This window comes from Ixodes scapularis, unplaced genomic scaffold (genome assembly GCF_016920785.2).
Source record: "Ixodes scapularis isolate PalLabHiFi unplaced genomic scaffold, ASM1692078v2 PGA_scaffold20__3_contigs__length_1032517, whole genome shotgun sequence".
Taxonomy (NCBI): domain Eukaryota; kingdom Metazoa; phylum Arthropoda; class Arachnida; order Ixodida; family Ixodidae; genus Ixodes; species Ixodes scapularis.
The window spans coordinates 412,344-426,897 of NW_024609847.1; positions in this window are offsets into that span (position 1 = coordinate 412,344).

A 14,554-nucleotide genomic window follows, 5' to 3' on the forward strand; every position below is an offset into this window, starting at 1 on the left:
ATTCGTTCACCGTGACCACGATGGCGGCTATTGCCGCGGTGAAAGCGAATTATTGGAGAGAGAACGGCCTCTGACAAGAGACGCTCGGCGCTGTTCTATTCGTTCACCGTGACCACGATGACGGCTATTGCCGCGGTGAAAGCGAATTATTGGAGAGAGAACGGCCTCTGACAAGAGACGTTCGGCGCTGTTCTATTCGTTGACCGTGACCACGATGTCGGCTATTGCCGCGGTGAAAGCGAATTATTGGAGAGAGAACGGCCTCTGACAAGAGACGTCCGGCGCTGTTCTATTCGTTCACCGTGACCACGATGGCGGCTATTGCCGCGGTGAAAGCGAATTATTGGAGAGAGAACGGCCTCTGACAAGAGACGCTCGGCGCTGTTCTATTCGTTCACTGTGACCACGATGGCGGCTATTGCCGCGGTGAAAGCGAATTATTGGAGAGAGAACGGCCTCTGACAAGAGACGCTCGGCGCTGTTCTATTCGTTCACCGTGACCACGATGGCGGTTATTGCCGCGGTGAAAACGAATTATTGGAGAGAGAACGGCCTCTGACAAGAGACGCTCGGCGCTGTTCTATTCGTTCACCGTGACCACGATGGCGGCCATTGCCGCGGTGAAAGCGAATTATTGGAGAGAGAACGGCCTCTGACAAGAGACGCTCGGCGCTGTTCTATTCGTTCATCGTGACCACGATGTCGGCTATTGCCGCGGTGAAAGCGAATTATTGGAGAGAGAACGGCCTCTGACAAGAGACGCTCGGCGCTGTTCTATTCGTTCACCGTGACCACGATGGCGGCTATTGCCGCGGTGAAAGCGAATTATTGGAGAGAGAACGGCCTCTGACAAGAGACGCTCGGCGCTGTTCTATTCGTTCACCGTGACCACGATGGCGGCTATTGCCGCGGTGAAAGCGAATTATTGGAGAGAGAACGGCCTCTGACAAGAGACGCTCGGCGCTGTTCTATTCGTTCACCGTGACCACGATGGCGGCTATTGCCGCGGTGATAGCGAATTATTGGAGAGAGAACGACCTCTGACAAGAGACGCTCGGCGCTGTTCTATTCGTTCACCGTGACCACGATGTCGGCTATTGCCGCGGTGAAAGCGAATTATTGGAGAGAGAATGGCCTCTGACAAGAGACGCTCGGCGCTGTTCTATTCGTTCACCGTGACCACGATGGCGGCTATTGCCGCGGTGAAAGCGAATTATGGGAGAGAGAATGGCCTCTGACACGAGACGCTCGGCGCTGTTCTATTCGTTCACCGTGACCACGATGTCAGCTATTGCCGCGGTGAAAGCGAATTATTGGAGAGAGAACGGCCTCTGACAAGAGACGTTCGGCGCTGTTCTATTCGTTCACCGAGACCACGATGTCGGCTATTGCCGTGGTGAAAGCGAATTATTGGAGAGAGAACGGCCTCTGACAAGAGACGCTCCGCGCTGTTCTATTCGTTCACCGTGACCACGATGTCGGCTATTGCCGCGGTGAAAGCAAATTATTGGAGAGAGAACGGCCTCTGACAAGAGACGTTCGGCGCTGTTCTATTCGTTCACCGTGACCACGATGGCGGCTATTGCCGCGGTGAAAGCGAATTATTGGAGAGAGAACGGCCTCTGACAAGAGACGCTCGGCGCTGTTCTATTCCTTCACCGTGACCACGACGGCGGCTATTGCCGCGGTGAAAGCGAATTATTGGAGAGAGAACGGCCTCTGACAAGAGACGCTCGGCGCTGTTCTATTCGTTCACCGTGACCACGATGGCCGCTATCGCCGCGGTGAAAGCGAATTATTGGAGAGAGAACGGCCTCTGACAAGAGACGCTCGGCGCTGTTCTATTCGTTCACCGTGACCACGATGTCGGCTATTGCCGCGGTGAAAGCGAATTATTGGAGAGAGAACGGCCTCTGACAAGAGACGCTCGGCGCTGCTCTATTCGTTCACTGTGACCACGATGGCGGCTATTGCCGCGGTGAAAGCGAATTATTGGAGAGAGAACGGCCTCTGACAAGAGACGCTCGGCGCTGTTCTATTCGTTCACCGTGACCACAATGTCGGCTATTGCCGCGGTGAAAGCGAATTATTGGAGAGAGAACGGCCTCTGACAAGAGACGCTCGGCGCTGTTCTATTCGTTCACCGTGACCACGATGGCGGCTATTGCCGCGGTGAAAGCGAATTATTGGAGAGAGAACGGCCTCTGACAAGAGACGCTCGGCGCTGCTCTATTCGTTCACCGTGACCACGATGGCGGCTATTGCCGCGGTGAAAGCGAATTATTGGAGAGAGAACGGCCTCTGACAAGAGACGGTCGGCGCTGTTCTATTCGTTCACCGTGACCACGATGTCGGCTATTGCCGCGGTGAAAGCGAATTATTGGAGAGAGAACGGCCTCTGACAAGAGACGCTCGGCGCTGTTCTATTCGTACACCGTGACCACGACGGCGGCTATTGCCGCGGTGAAAGCGAATTATTGGAGAGAGAACAGCCTCTGACAAGAGACGCTCGGCGCTGTTCTATTCGTTCACCGTGACCACGATGGCGGCTATTGCCGCGGTGAAAGCGAATTATTGGAGAGAGAACGGCCTCTGACAAGAGACGCTCGGCGCTGTTCTATTCGTTCACCGTGACCACGATGTCGGCTATTGTCGCGGTGAAAGCGAATTATTGGAGAGAGAACGGCCTCTGACAAGAGACGCTCGGCGCTGCTCTATTCGTTCACCGTGACCACGATGGCGGCTATTGCCGCGGTGAAAGCGAATTATTGGAGAGAGAACGGCCTCCGACAAGAGAGGCTCGGCGCTGTTCTATTCGTTCACCGTGACCACGATGGCGGCTATTGCCGCGGTGAAAGCGAATTATTGGAGAGAGAACGGCCTCCGACAAGAGACGTTCGGCGCTGTTCTATTCGTTCACCGTGACCACGATGTCGGCTATTGCCGCGGTGAAAGCGAATTATTGAAGAGAACGGCCTCTGACAAGAGACGCTCGGCGCTGTTCTATTCGTTCACCGTGACCACGATGGCGGCTATTGCCGCGGTGAAAGCGAATTATTGGAGAGAGAACGGCCTCTGACAAGAGACGCTCGGCGCTGTTCTATTCCTTCACCGTGTCCACGATGTCGGCTATTGCCGCGGTGAAAGCGAATTATTGGAGAGAGAACGGCCTCTGACAAGAGACGTTCGGCGCTGTTCTATTCGTTCATCGTGACCACGATGTCGGCTATCGCCGCGGTGAAAGCGAATTATTGGAGAGAGAACGGCCTCTGACAAGAGACGCTCGGCGCTGTTCGATTCGTTCACCGTGACCACGATGTCGGCTATTGCCGCGGTGAAAGCGAATTATTGGAGAGAGAACGGCCTCTGACAAGAGACGTTCGGCGCTGTTCTATTCGTTCACCATGACCAAGATGTCGGCTATTGCCGCGGTGAAAGCGAATTATTGGAGAGAGAACGGCCTCTGACAAGAGACGCTCGGCGCTGTTCTATTCGTTCACCGTGACCACGATGTCGGCTATTGCCGCGGTGAAAGCGAATTATTGGAGAGAGAACGGCCTCTGACAAGAGACGGTCGGCGCTGTTCTATTCGTTCACCGTGACCACGATGTCGGCTATTGCCGCGGTGAAAGCGAATTATTGGAGAGAGAACGGCCTCTGACAAGAGACGCTCGGCGCTGTTCTATTCGTACACCGTGACCACGACGGCGGCTATTGCCGCGGTGAAAGCGAATTATTGGAGAGAGAACAGCCTCTGACAAGAGACGCTCGGCGCTGTTCTATTCGTTCACCGTGACCACGATGGCGGCTATTGCCGCGGTGAAAGCGAATTATTGGAGAGAGAACGGCCTCTGACAAGAGACGCTCGGCGCTGTTCTATTCGTTCACCGTGACCACGATGTCGGCTATTGTCGCGGTGAAAGCGAATTATTGGAGAGAGAACGGCCTCTGACAAGAGACGCTCGGCGCTGCTCTATTCGTTCACCGTGACCACGATGGCGGCTATTGCCGCGGTGAAAGCGAATTATTGGAGAGAGAACGGCCTCCGACAAGAGAGGCTCGGCGCTGTTCTATTCGTTCACCGTGACCACGATTGCGGCTATTGCCGCGGTGAAAGCGAATTATTGAAGAGAACGGCCTCTGACAAGAGACGCTCGGCGCTGTTCTATTCGTTCACCGTGACCACGATGGCGGCTATTGCCGCGGTGAAAGCGAATTATTGGAGAGAGAACGGCCTCTGACAAGAGACGCTCGGCGCTGTTCTATTCCTTCACCGTGTCCACGATGTCGGCTATTGCCGCGGTGAAAGCGAATTATTGGAGAGAGAACGGCCTCTGACAAGAGACGTTCGGCGCTGTTCTATTCGTTCATCGTGACCACGATGTCGGCTATCGCCGCGGTGAAAGCGAATTATTGGAGAGAGAACGGCCTCTGACAAGAGACGCTCGGCGCTGTTCGATTCGTTCACCGTGACCACGATGTCGGCTATTGCCGCGGTGAAAGCGAATTATTGGAGAGAGAACGGCCTCTGACAAGAGACGTTCGGCGCTGTTCTACTCGTTCACCATGACCAAGATGTCGGCTATTGCCGCGGTGAAAGCGAATTATTGGAGAGAGAACGGCCTCTGACAAGAGACGCTCGGCGCTGTTCTATTCGTTCACCGTGACCACGATGTCGGCTATTGCCGCGGTGAAAGCGAATTATTGGAGAGAGAACGGCCTCTGACAAGAGACGCTCGGCGCTGTTCTATTCGTTCACCGTGACCACGATGACGGCTATTGCCGCGGTGAAAGCGAATTATTGGAGAGAGAACGGCCTCTGACAAGAGACGTTCGGCGCTGTTCTATTCATTCACAGTAACCACGATGTCGGCTATTGCCGCGGTGAAAGCGAATTATTGGAGAGAGAACGGCCTCTGACAAGAGACGTTCGGCGCTGTTCTATTCGTTCACCGTGACCGCGATGGCGGCTATTGCCGCGGTGAAAGCGAATTATTGGAGAGAGAACGGCCTCTGACAAGAGACGCTCGGCGCTGTTCTATTCGTTCACCGTGACCACGATGGCGGCTATTGCCGCGGTGAAAGCGAATTATTGGAGAGAGAACGGCCTCTGACAAGAGACGTTCGGCGCTGTTCTATTCGTTCACCGTGACCACGATGTCGGCTATTGCCGCGGTGAAAGCGAATTATTGGAAAGAGAACGGCCTCTGACAAGAGACGTTCGGCGCTGTTCTATTCGTTCACCGTGACCACGATGGCGGCTATTGCCGCGGTGAAAGCGAATTATTGGAGAGACAACGGCCTCTGACAAGAGACGTTCGGCGCTGTTCTATTCGTTCACCGTGACAACGATGGCGGCTATTGCCGCGGTGAAAGCGAATTATTGGAGAGAGAACGGCCTCTGACAAGAGACGTTCGGCGCTGTTCTATTCGTTCACCGTGACCACGATTTCGGCTATTGCCGCGGTGAAAGCGAATTATTGGAGAGAGAACGGCCTCTGACAAGAAACGCTCGGCGCTGTTCTATTCGTTCACCGTGACCACGATGGCGGCTATTGCCGCGGTGAAAGCGAATTATTGGAGAGAGAACGGCCTCTGACAAGAGACGCTCGGCGCTGTTCTATTCGTTCACCGTGACCACGATGGCGGTTATTGCCGCGGTGAAAGCGAATTATTGGAGAGAGAACGGCCTCTGACAAGAGACGCTCGGCGCTGTTCTATTCGTTCACCGTGACCACGATGGCGGCTATGGCCGCGGTGAAAGCGAATTATTGGAGAGAGAACGGCCTCTGACAAGAGACGCTCGGCGCTGTTCTATTCGTTCACCGTGACCACGATGTCGGCTATTGCCGCGGTGAAAGCGAATTATTGGAGAGAGAACGGCCTCTGACAAGAGACGCTCGGCGCTGTTCTATTCGTTCACCGTGACCACGATGGCGGCTATTGCCGCGGTGAAAGCGAATTATTGGAGAGAGAACGGCCTCTGACAAGAGACGCTCGGCGCTGTTCTATTCGTTCACCGTGACCACGATGGCGGCTATTGCCGCGGTGAAAGCGAATTATTGGAGAGAGAACGGCCTCTGACAAGAGACGCTCGGCGCTGTTCTATTCGTTCACCGTGACCACGATGTCGGCTATTGCCGCGGTGAAAGCGAATTATTGGAGAGAGAACGGCCTCTGACAAGAGACGCTCGGCGCTGTTCTATTCGTTCACCGTGACCACGATGGCGGCTATTGCCGCGGTGAAAGCGAATTATTGGAGAGAGAACGGCCTCTGACAAGAGACGTTCGGCGCTGTTCTATTCGTTCATCGTGACCACGATGTCGGCTATCGCCGCGGTGAAAGCGAATTATTGGAGAGAGAACGGCCTCTGACAAGAGACGCTCGGCGCTGTTCTATTCGTTCACCATGACCAAGATGTCGGCTATTGCCGCGGTGAAAGCGAATTATTGGAGAGAGAACGGCCTCTGACAAGAGACGCTCGGCGCTGCTCTATTCGTTCACCGTGACCACGATGGCGGCTATTGCCGCGGTGAAAGCGAGTTATTGGAGAGAGAACGGCCTCTGACAAGAGACGCTCCGCGCTGTTCTATTCGTTCACCGTGACCACAATGTCGGCTATTGCCGCGGTGAAAGCGAATTATTGGAGAGAGAACGGCCTCTGACAAGAGACGCTCGGCGCTGTTCTATTCGTTCACCGTGACCACGATGTCGGCTATTGCCACGGTGAAAGCGAATTATTGGAGAGAGAACAGCCTCTGACAAGAGACGCTCGGCGCTGTTCTATTTGTTCACCGTGACCACGATGGCGGCTATTGCCGCGGTGAAAGCGAATTATTGGAGAGAGAACGGCCTCTGACAAGAGACGCTCGGCGCTGTTCTATTCCTTCACCGTGACCACGACGGCGGCTATTGCCGCGGTGAAAGCGAATTATTGGAGAGAGAACGGCCTCTGACAAGAGACGCTCGGCGCTGTTCTATTCGTTCACCGTGACCACGATGGCCGCTATCGCCGCGGTGAAAGCGAATTATTGGAGAGAGAACGGCCTCTGACAAGAGACGCTCGGCGCTGTTCTATTCGTTCACCGTGACCACGATGTCGGCTATTGCCGCGGTGAAAGCGAATTATTGGAGAGAGAACGGCCTCTGACAAGAGACGCTCGGCGCTGCTCTATTCGTTCACCGTGACCACGATGGCGGCTATTGCCGCGGTGAAAGCGAGTTATTGGAGAGAGAACGGCCTCTGACAAGAGACGCTCCGCGCTGTTCTATTCGTTCACCGTGACCACAATGTCGGCTATTGCCGCGGTGAAAGCGAATTATTGGAGAGTGAACGGCCTCTGACAAGAGACGCTCGGCGCTGTTCTATTCGTTCACCGTGACCACGATGGCGGCTATTGCCGCGGTGAAAGCGAATTATTGGAGAGAGAACGGCCTCTGACAAGAGACGCTCGGCGCTGCTCTATTCGTTCACCGTGACCACGATGGCGGCTATTGCCGCGGTGAAAGCGAATTACTGGAGAGAGAACGGCCTCTGACAAGAGACGCTCGGCGCTGTTCTGTTCGTTCACCGTGACCACGATGGCGGCTATTGCCGCGGTGAAAGCGAAATATTGCAGAGAGAACGGCCTCTGACAAGAGACGCTCGGCGCTGTTCTATACGTTCACCGTGACCACGATGGCGGCTATTGCCGCGGTGAAAGCAAATTTTTGGAGAGAGAACGGCCTCTGACAAGAGACGCTCGGCGCTGTTCTATTCGTTCACCGTGACCACGATGGCGGCTATTGCCGAGGTGAAAGCGAATTATTGGAGAGAGAACGGCCTCTGACAAGAGACGTTCGGCGCTGTTCTATTCGTTCACCGTGACCACGATGTCGGCTATTGCCACGGTGAAAGCGAATTATTGGAGAGAGAACAGCCTCTGACAAGAGACGCTCGGCGCTGTTCTATTTGTTCACCGTGACCACGATGGCGGCTATTGCCGCGGTGAAAGCGAATTATTGGAGAGAGAACGGCCTCTGACAAGAGACGCTCGGCGCTGTTCTATTCCTTCACCGTGACCACGACGGCGGCTATTGCCGCGGTGAAAGCGAATTAATGGAGAGAGAACGGCCTCTGACAAGAGACGCTCGGCGCTGTTCTATTCGTTCACCGTGACCACGATGGCCGCTATCGCCGCGGTGAAAGCGAATTATTGGAGAGAGAACGGCCTCTGACAAGAGACGCTCGGCGCTGTTCTATTCGTTCACCGTGACCACGATGTCGGCTATTGCCGCGGTGAAAGCGAATTATTGGAGAGAGAACGGCCTCTGACAAGAGACGCTCGGCGCTGCTCTATTCGTTCACCGTGACCACGATGGCGGCTATTGCCGCGGTGAAAGCGAGTTATTGGAGAGAGAACGGCCTCTGACAAGAGACGCTCCGCGCTGTTCTATTCGTTCACCGTGACCACAATGTCGGCTATTGCCGCGGTGAAAGCGAATTATTGGAGAGAGAACGGCCTCTGACAAGAGACGCTCGGCGCTGTTCTATTCGTTCACCGTGACCACGATGTCGGCTATTGCCACGGTGAAAGCGAATTATTGGAGAGAGAACAGCCTCTGACAAGAGACGCTCGGCGCTGTTCTATTTGTTCACCGTGACCACGATGGCGGCTATTGCCGCGGTGAAAGCGAATTATTGGAGAGAGAACGGCCTCTGACAAGAGACGCTCGGCGCTGTTCTATTCCTTCACCGTGACCACGACGGCGGCTATTGCCGCGGTGAAAGCGAATTATTGGAGAGAGAACGGCCTCTGACAAGAGACGCTCGGCGCTGTTCTATTCGTTCACCGTGACCACGATGGCCGCTATCGCCGCGGTGAAAGCGAATTATTGGAGAGAGAACGGCCTCTGACAAGAGACGCTCGGCGCTGTTCTATTCGTTCACCGTGACCACGATGTCGGCTATTGCCGCGGTGAAAGCGAATTATTGGAGAGAGAACGGCCTCTGACAAGAGACGCTCGGCGCTGCTCTATTCGTTCACCGTGACCACGATGGCGGCTATTGCCGCGGTGAAAGCGAGTTATTGGAGAGAGAACGGCCTCTGACAAGAGACGCTCCGCGCTGTTCTATTCGTTCACCGTGACCACAATGTCGGCTATTGCCGCGGTGAAAGCGAATTATTGGAGAGTGAACGGCCTCTGACAAGAGACGCTCGGCGCTGTTCTATTCGTTCACCGTGACCACGATGGCGGCTATTGCCGCGGTGAAAGCGAATTATTGGAGAGAGAACGGCCTCTGACAAGAGACGCTCGGCGCTGCTCTATTCGTTCACCGTGACCACGATGGCGGCTATTGCCGCGGTGAAAGCGAATTATTGGAGAGAGAACGGCCTCTGACAAGAGACGGTCGGCGCTGTTCTATTCGTTCACCGTGACCACGATGTCGGCTATTGCCGCGGTGAAAGCGAATTATTGGAGAGAGAACGGCCTCTGACAAGAGACGCTCGGCGCTGTTCTATTCGTTCACCGTGACCACGACGGCGGCTATTGCCGCGGTGAAAGCGAATTATTGGAGAGAGAACAGCCTCTGACAAGAGACGCTCGGCGCTGTTCTATTCGTTCACCGTGACCACGATGGCGGCTATTGCCGCGGTGAAAGCGAATTATTGGAGAGAGAACGGCCTCTGACAAGAGACGCTCGGCGCTGTTCTATTCGTTCACCGTGACCACGATGTCGGCTATTGTCGCGGTGAAAGCGAATTATTGGAGAGAGAACGGCCTCTGACAAGAGACGCTCGGCGCTGTTCTATTCGTTCACCGTGACCACGATAGCGGCTATTGCCGCGGTGAAAGCGAATTATTGGAGAGAGAACGGCCTCTGACAAGAGACGCTCGGCGCTGTTCTATTCGTTCACCGTGACCACGATGGCGGCTATTGCCGCGGTGAAAGCGAATTATTGGAGAGAGAACGGCCTCTGACAAGAGACGTTCGGCGCTGTTCTATTCGTTCACCGTGACCACGATGTCGTCTATTGCCGCGGTGAAAGCGAATTATTGGAGAGAGAACGGCCTCTGACAAGAGACGCTCGGCGCTGTTCTATTCGTTCACCGTGACCACGATGGCGGCTATTGCCGCGGTGAAAGCGAATTATTGGAGAGAGAACGGCCTCTGACAAGAGACGCTCGGCGCTGTTCTATTCGTTCACCGTGACCACGATGTCGGCTATTGCCGCGGTGAAAGCGAATTATTGGAGAGAGAACGGCCTCTGACAAGAGACGCTCGGCGCTGTTCTATTCGTTCACCGTGACCACGATGTCGGCTATTGCCGCGGTGAAAGCGAATTATTGGAGAGAGGACGGTCTCTGACAAGAGACGCTCGGCGCTGTTCTATTCGTTCACCGTGACCACGATGTCGGCTATTGCCGCGGTGAAAGCGAATTATTGGAGAGAGAACGGCCTCTGACAAGAGACGTTCGGCGCTGTTCTATTCGTTCACCGTGACCACGATGGCGGCTATTGCCGCGGTGAAAGCGAATTATTGGAGAGAGAACGGACTCTGACAAGAGACGCTGGGCGCTGTTCTATTCGTTCACCGTGACCACGATGGCGGCTATTGCCGCGGTGAAAGCGAATTATTGGAGAGAGAACGGCCTCTGACAAGAGACGCTCGGCGCTGTTCTATTCGTTCACCGTGACCACGATGTCGGCTATTGCCGCGGTGAAAGCGAATTATTGGAGAGAGAACGGCCTCTGACAAGAGACGTTCGGCGCTGTTCTATTCGTTCACCGTGACCACGATGTCGGCTATTGCCGCGGTGAAAGCGAATTATTGGAGAGAGAACGGCCTCTGACAAGAGACGCTCGGCGCTGTTCGATTCGTTCACCGTGACCACGATGTCGGCTATTGCCGCGGTGAAAGCGAATTATTGGAGAGAGAACGGCCTCTGACAAGAGACGTTCGGCGCTGTTCTATTCGTTCACCATGACCAAGATGTCGGCTATTGCCGCGGTGAAAGCGAATTATTGGAGAGAGAACGGCCTCTGACAAGAGACGCTCGGCGCTGTTCTATTCGTTCACCGTGACCACGATGTCGGCTATTGCCGCGGTGAAAGCGAATTATTGGAGAGAGAACGGCCTCTGACAAGAGACGTTCGGCGCTGTTCTATTCGTTCACCGTGACCACGATGGCGGCTATTGCCGCGGTGAAAGCGAATTATTGGAGAGAGAACGGCCTCTGACAAGAGACGCTCGGCGCTGTTCTATTCGTTCACCGTGACCACGATGACGGCTATTGCCGCGGTGAAAGCGAATTATTGGAGAGAGAACGGCCTCTGACAAGAGACGTTCGGCGCTGTTCTATTCGTTGACCGTGACCACGATGTCGGCTATTGCCGCGGTGAAAGCGAATTAATGGAGAGAGAACGGCCTCTGACAAGAGACGCTCGGCGCTGTTCTATTCGTTCACCGTGACCACGATGGCCGCTATCGCCGCGGTGAAAGCGAATTATTGGAGAGAGAACGGCCTCTGACAAGAGACGCTCGGCGCTGTTCTATTCGTTCACCGTGACCACGATGTCGGCTATTGCCGCGGTGAAAGCGAATTATTGGAGAGAGAACGGCCTCTGACAAGAGACGCTCGGCGCTGCTCTATTCGTTCACCGTGACCACGATGGCGGCTATTGCCGCGGTGAAAGCGAGTTATTGGAGAGAGAACGGCCTCTGACAAGAGACGCTCGGCGCTGTTCTATTCGTTCACCGTGACCACGATGTCGGCTATTGCCGCGGTGAAAGCGAATTATTGGAGAGAGAACGGCCTCTGACAAGAGACGCTCGGCGCTGCTCTATTCGTTCACCGTGACCACGATGGCGGCTATTGCCGCGGTGAAAGCGAGTTATTGGAGAGAGAACGGCCTCTGACAAGAGACGCTCCGCGCTGTTCTATTCGTTCACCGTGACCACAATGTCGGCTATTGCCGCGGTGAAAGCGAATTATTGGAGAGAGAACGGCCTCTGACAAGAGACGCTCGGCGCTGTTCTATTCGTTCACCGTGACCACGATGTCGGCTATTGCCACGGTGAAAGCGAATTATTGGAGAGAGAACAGCCTCTGACAAGAGACGCTCGGCGCTGTTCTATTTGTTCACCGTGACCGCGATGGCGGCTATTGCCGCGGTGAAAGCGAATTATTGGAGAGAGAACGGCCTCTGACAAGAGACGCTCGGCGCTGTTCTATTCCTTCACCGTGACCACGACGGCGGCTATTGCCGCGGTGAAAGCGAATTATTGGAGAGAGAACGGCCTCTGACAAGAGACGCTCGGCGCTGTTCTATTCGTTCACCGTGACCACGATGGCCGCTATCGCCGCGGTGAAAGCGAATTATTGGAGAGAGAACGGCCTCTGACAAGAGACGCTCGGCGCTGTTCTATTCGTTCACCGTGACCACGATGTCGGCTATTGCCGCGGTGAAAGCGAATTATTGGAGAGAGAACGGCCTCTGACAAGAGACGCTCGGCGCTGCTCTATTCGTTCACCGTGACCACGATGGCGGCTATTGCCGCGGTGAAAGCGAGTTATTGGAGAGAGAACGGCCTCTGACAAGAGACGCTCCGCGCTGTTCTATTCGTTCACCGTGACCACAATGTCGGCTATTGCCGCGGTGAAAGCGAATTATTGGAGAGTGAACGGCCTCTGACAAGAGACGCTCGGCGCTGTTCTATTCGTTCACCGTGACCACGATGGCGGCTATTGCCGCGGTGAAAGCGAATTATTGGAGAGAGAACGGCCTCTGACAAGAGACGCTCGGCGCTGCTCTATTCGTTCACCGTGACCACGATGGCGGCTATTGCCGCGGTGAAAGCGAATTATTGGAGAGAGAACGGCCTCTGACAAGAGACGGTCGGCGCTGTTCTATTCGTTCACCGTGACCACGATGTCGGCTATTGCCGCGGTGAAAGCGAATTATTGGAGAGAGAACGGCCTCTGACAAGAGACGCTCGGCGCTGTTCTATTCGTTCACCGTGACCACGACGGCGGCTATTGCCGCGGTGAAAGCGAATTATTGGAGAGAGAACAGCCTCTGACAAGAGACGCTCGGCGCTGTTCTATTCGTTCACCGTGACCACGATGGCGGCTATTGCCGCGGTGAAAGCGAATTATTGGAGAGAGAACGGCCTCTGACAAGAGACGCTCGGCGCTGTTCTATTCGTTCACCGTGACCACGATGTCGGCTATTGTCGCGGTGAAAGCGAATTATTGGAGAGAGAACGGCCTCTGACAAGAGACGCTCGGCGCTGTTCTATTCGTTCACCGTGACCACGATAGCGGCTATTGCCGCGGTGAAAGCGAATTATTGGAGAGAGAACGGCCTCTGACAAGAGACGCTCGGCGCTGTTCTATTCGTTCACCGTGACCACGATGGCGGCTATTGCCGCGGTGAAAGCGAATTATTGGAGAGAGAACGGCCTCTGACAAGAGACGTTCGGCGCTGTTCTATTCGTTCACCGTGACCACGATGTCGTCTATTGCCGCGGTGAAAGCGAATTATTGGAGAGAGAACGGCCTCTGACAAGAGACGCTCGGCGCTGTTCTATTCGTTCACCGTGACCACGATGGCGGCTATTGCCGCGGTGAAAGCGAATTATTGGAGAGAGAACGGCCTCTGACAAGAGACGCTCGGCGCTGTTCTATTCGTTCACCGTGACCACGATGTCGGCTATTGCCGCGGTGAAAGCGAATTATTGGAGAGAGAACGGCCTCTGACAAGAGACGCTCGGCGCTGTTCTATTCGTTCACCGTGACCACGATGTCGGCTATTGCCGCGGTGAAAGCGAATTATTGGAGAGAGGACGGTCTCTGACAAGAGACGCTCGGCGCTGTTCTATTCGTTCACCGTGACCACGATGTCGGCTATTGCCGCGGTGAAAGCGAATTATTGGAGAGAGAACGGCCTCTGACAAGAGACGTTCGGCGCTGTTCTATTCGTTCACCGTGACCACGATGGCGGCTATTGCCGCGGTGAAAGCGAATTATTGGAGAGAGAACGGACTCTGACAAGAGACGCTGGGCGCTGTTCTATTCGTTCACCGTGACCACGATGGCGGCTATTGCCGCGGTGAAAGCGAATTATTGGAGAGAGAACGGCCTCTGACAAGAGACGCTCGGCGCTGTTCTATTCGTTCACCGTGACCACGATGTCGGCTATTGCCGCGGTGAAAGCGAATTATTGGAGAGAGAACGGCCTCTGACAAGAGACGTTCGGCGCTGTTCTATTCGTTCACCGTGACCACGATGTCGGCTATTGCCGCGGTGAAAGCGAATTATTGGAGAGAGAACGGCCTCTGACAAGAGACGCTCGGCGCTGTTCGATTCGTTCACCGTGACCACGATGTCGGCTATTGCCGCGGTGAAAGCGAATTATTGGAGAGAGAACGGCCTCTGACAAGAGACGTTCGGCGCTGTTCTATTCGTTCACCATGACCAAGATGTCGGCTATTGCCGCGGTGAAAGCGAATTATTGGAGAGAGAACGGCCTCTGACAAGAGACGCTCGGCGCTGTTCTATTCGTTC